The sequence below is a fragment of the Scylla paramamosain genome, chromosome 34 (assembly GCF_035594125.1).
Source record: "Scylla paramamosain isolate STU-SP2022 chromosome 34, ASM3559412v1, whole genome shotgun sequence".
In the NCBI taxonomy this organism is placed as follows: Eukaryota; Metazoa; Arthropoda; class Malacostraca; order Decapoda; family Portunidae; genus Scylla; species Scylla paramamosain.
Genome location: NC_087184.1, coordinates 14,982,720 through 14,987,719, shown reverse-complemented (window position 1 = coordinate 14,987,719; position 5,000 = coordinate 14,982,720). Strand labels below are relative to the sequence as shown.

Here is a 5,000-nt window from a genome sequence, read left to right as displayed (position 1 = left end):
GGTTAGGTTTGGTTTGGTTAGGTTAGGCTTGGTTCAGTTAAGTTCAGTTAGGTTCAGTTAGGTTTGGTTTAGTTCAGTTTAGTTAGATTAGTTTTAGTTAGGTCAGGTTGTAGGTTAGGTTAGGTTTGGTTCGGTTAGATCAATGGTTATAGGAGAATGGTTGGTGGGGAGGGGCCTTCTACTCTACTATCCTTTCTCGTATTACCATTCTTTCGTTTTGCTTTGTGTTAAATGGTTGGATCAGGTTAGGCCAGGTTAGTAGTGGTAGTAGTTTGGGTTGGTGGGGAGGAGTCTTCTACTGTACTATACTTTCAACAGGTAGGTGTTCGTGATAAGGATGGTGATGGTGGTGGTGATAATGATTGTAGTAGTAAAAATATTAAGGTGTAAACAGTGACAGCAGAATGGGTAAGAGGGGAGAAACCTTCACCTTTACTATCCTTCTCCCGTACTTGGTTCCACTCAGTCTCAAATACCTACCTACCTAGTTTCAGATCCTGTTGACCTTGGAAATTAACGACCTCAGTGATGGCAGACAGAAAAAAAAAAAAACATACGAAAAAAGCAAAAAATCACAACCTTAACTTTTTATTTACAGATCTTCCCTCGATGTTGACAAGAAACTTCTCCTCTTTACAAATAGAAAAAAAATAAATAAATAAATAAAACATTCCTCAGGTGTTTATAAATGTGGAATACTTGAACACTTTAATAATAATAATAATAATAATAATAATAATAATAATAATAATAATAATAATAATAATAATAATAATGATAATAATAAAAGAAGACACGAATAGAGCTTTCATACTAATCTTTAACATTTGCTGAATCATGGAACCAGCGTGTATGTTTGAAGGATTAGGAGGATTAGTATTGAGTGTGCTTAAACGCCCCAGATATTCACGGCAAAGGTTACCTGTTTAATTAACATAGAAAAGTCCTTAGAGAAAAATGTTATGAGAAATATTTCGTATCTGAATTTATGAGAGAGAGAGAGAGAGAGAGAGAGAGAGAGAGAGAGAGAGAGAGAGAGAGAGAGAGAGAGAGAGAGAGAGAGAGAGAGAGAGAGAGAGAGACGCTTGGACGAGTATTTGAAGAGACGCGTCACATGTTTCAAGACTTCACCGTGAGTTTTTAAAAAGATGAGGTAAACTTGATGGAAAAAAATAAATAAATAAATAAAAATAAACAAATAAAAACCAAACCTGCGGTGCTTACAGGAATTACACACCTTCCCCACACCTGCCATTAGTCGTAAGTTTGTGACGCCCGCTGCCTCGATTTATACTTCCCTTTTCTATACAAACAAACGTGAAGGAACCTTTAAATATACCTACAGGTTAAAAAAAACTGGCGATAAACATACATGCACACGTGAAATCGCTACTATTAACTCAGAAATCAGATATATAAAAGTGCTGGGGAGGTCTAAAGATGTGAAGATACGTGAAAAGTGTGTGGAAATTAGATGAAAGGTGCGTGGAAGTTGTGTAGAAGATGTGTTAAAGGTATATGAAGGTGGCGGAGCGTGTGATAGTCATATGAAACTTTTGTGAAGAGTGAAGGTGTATGAGGGAGGCGAGTGAAAGGATCAGGGACTTCAAGGAGGAAATAGATGGACAGGAGCAAATGGAGGTGTTTTGCTAGCCGCCTCTTCCTTTGATAACTTCTTAGAATCAGACGTCACAGATAGACAGACAGACAGACAGATGGATAGGATGCCAGATAGAAAAGCTAGACACGTACCTAACTATTCTGTCTATCTACAAGTCTATCTGTCTATCTACCTGTGTCAATTTACGTATCACACACACACACACACACACACACAAAGGTACAAACAGATGGAAGACGAAAAACTAAAAAATCCAAAATATCATCAACAACTACAGGTCTTAGCACGTCTGAACACGAACCTTTGACCCACGAGGGACTGGAGGGCGGGTTGGCATCCACGTGGCACAGAAGGGACACGGTGCTGCCCTCTGTCACCGGCGTGCCCCACACTGGCCAGCGCCGCAGTCTGAAGTCTGGCGGATCTATGGGGAGAGAGGGCCGTCAGAGAGAGAGAGAGAGAGAGAGAGAGAGAGAGAGAGAGAGAGAGAGAGAGAGAGAGAGAGAGAGAGAGAGAGAGAGAGAGAGAGAGAGAGATTGTGACGGATACTTAAATAAAAGTAAATAAACGAAAGAAGGGAGGGAGGAATGAAGCAAATGAGAGAATAAAAAATACAGTGCAGGAGAGAGAGAGAGAGAGAGAGAGAGAGAGAGAGAGAGAGAGAGAGAGAGAGAGAGAGAGAGAGAGAGAGAGAGACTGGTATTAACACAAATCTCACCACTTGCGCCATTTCTATAAAATGTCTCTACTTAGCATTCTCTCTCTCTCTCTCTCTCTCTCTCTCTCTCTCTCTCTCTCTCTCTCTCTCTCTCTCTCTCTCTCTCTCTCTCTCACCGCGAGACAATGGCGAGGGCACGAAAGTAAACCTAAATTTTAAAGCAAGAAATGTCTAACTTTTTTCTAACCACTACGATTCTCTCTCTCTCTCTCTCTCTCTCTCTCTCTCTCTCTCTCTCTCTCTCTCTCTCTCTCTCTCTCTCTCTCTCTCTCTCAGGGCAGAAAAATGGCAGATGAGATTCAATATAGAAAAGTGTAAAATTCTACATATCGGAAGCAACAATGTTCAGGCGAGATATGTAATGAAAACATGCCACTGTCAAGTGCTGATAAAGAAAAAGATCTTGGTGTCGTTGTGTCAAACGACCTAAAGCCGAGTCAACACTGCACAGAAACAGTAAAGAAGGCAAATAAATTAGTAGTGTTCACTGGAAGAACCTGTGAATTTAAATCAGAAAAGGTTATACTTGCCTTATATAACTCACTGGTGCGCCCTCATCTAGAATACTGTGTACAGTTCTGGTCACCATATTACAAAAAAGACATTGAAAAACTAGAAAAGATACAGCGCAGAGTCACAAAGATGATTCCAAGATTGCGCAATAAGCCGTATGAGGAACGACTGGAAGAACTAAACCTATTTAGTTTAACAAAGCGCAGGATAAGAGGAGACCTAATTGAAGTGTTCAAAATTTTCAAAGGATATAGTAACATTGATGCACATAATTATTTTACCATTGATCATTCTAACCTAACAAGAAATAATGGATTCAAGATTATACCCAAACGTTTTCAATCCCACGAGGCCAAACATTTTTTCTTTAATCGTACAATAAATATATGGAATAAACTTCCTGCAGAAATCGTAAACAGCAATTCTATTGAATCATTCAGAAGTAAAATAGACAAATATTTAAAAGCAAATCCCCAACAAGCTCTCTTCTTGTCCGAATAATTACTAAATTCACTAATAAACTCTTATTTTACAGACACCAGTTTTATTATAAATTGTATTAACTTTCAGATAGGTGTATAGAGTTCACCGTATGGTGAATAGTAGAACTTCCTTTCATCCTTTCCTATGAAAATTCCATGTCAGATTTTCCATACTGCATGGTACTTGTCCCAACAATTTCCATGCCAGCGCAAGCTGGAGGGAGTGGTGGGTGGGGAGGAGCCTTCTGCTGTGCTGTCCTGTCTCTCTTCACTGTAGCTAGTTAGAAGTAGTTACCAAACAGCCTTGCAAGGACCAAAAGGTCTGTTGCTGTTTGGCTTTCCTTTGTATTCCTTTGTATTCCTCCTCCTCCTCCTCCTCCTCGTCTTCCTCTTCCATTATCCCTCCACCTGCTTCTATTTCTCCACTTTCTCTCCTCCTCTTCAGCTGTTTCCTCCACGCTTCTCTCCTTCCTCTTATCCTTTTTATCATTTCCTTCAATCTTCTCCTTCCTAACAATTTCCTTCCTTTCCTCCACACATCTTTCTCTCTTTCCTCCTATCTCCTTATTTTTATCTTCCTTTTTTCCTCTTCCTCCTTTATTCCTCTTTACCTTTTTGCTCCTTCATTACTTTCTCTTTCCTTTCCCCTAATCTCTTCCATTTCTTCCCTCCTCCTGTTCCTTCCCTTGCTTAATTCTCTCTCTCTCTCTCTCTCTCTCTCTCTCTCTCTCTCTCTCTCTCTCTCTCTCTCTCTCTCTCTCTCTCTATCTAGTCCCTCTGTTTCTTTCCATTTACTTCTTCCACCCTTTATTAATTTTCTTTCATTCTCACCAATATATATTTGTTACCAGTGCTGTGTCTTCCTCCTCCTCCTCCTCCTCCTCCTCCTCCTCCTCCTCCTCCTCCTCTTCCTACTCAATCCTCTTCCACAGCACCTCGTTTTCCTCCCCTCAGTTAGTCGCTAGTTATATATTCCCCACCCTCCTCCTCCTCCTCCTCCTCCTCCTCCTCCTCCTCCTCCTCCTCCTCCTCCTCCTCCTCCTCCTCCTCCTTCTCCTCCTCTCACCATGTCCCAACTCCCTAACTCCCACTGCACAAGTCGCTCTCATCAGCCTCCTACTGAGAGAGAGAGAGAGAGAGAGAGAGAGAGAGAGAGAGAGAGAGAGAGAGAGAGAGAGAGAGAGAGAGAGAGAGAGAGAGAGAGAGAGAGAGAGAGAGAGAGAGAGAGAGAGAGAGAGAGAGAGAGAGAGTCCACAATCTTTACAGTTACAGCGTTACTCTGCCCGTTTTTTGTTACGAGGGAAAGGAAAAAGTGAGGGGAAAGAGAGGAGGGAAAAAAGTGAGGGAAAAAAAAGTGTCCCATTTCCTGCGTCTTACTTTCAAGTGACGGGATTGGTCCTTTGCTGATTCGCCAACACACACACACACACACACACACACACACACACACACACACACACACACACACACACACACACACACACACACACACACACACAATATCCGTAAACGTAAAATCACGACACTGAAAAAGGAATTTAGGACACCTCTTCCTCCTCCTCCTCCTCCTCCTCCTCCTCCTCCTCCTCCTCCACGTCTTCCACCTCCACCTCCTCCCCTATGTCTTCTGTTTTTTTCTCTTTTCTTTTTCTTTTCTTCTTTTAAA

General features: G+C 41.4%; 1 protein-coding gene across 2 annotated transcripts in view; it reads right to left on the bottom strand.

Annotated features, from left to right (window-relative positions):
* Positions 1-5,000, bottom strand: part of LOC135090261 (uncharacterized) — a 160,563-nt gene that overhangs the window by 11,163 nt on the left and 144,400 nt on the right. For both annotated transcript variants that reach the window (XM_063986869.1, XM_063986870.1), the window contains one exon: positions 1,923-2,045. The gene's annotated coding sequence lies outside the window, so the exon portion shown is untranslated. The remainder of the gene's footprint in view (positions 1-1,922; positions 2,046-5,000) is intronic.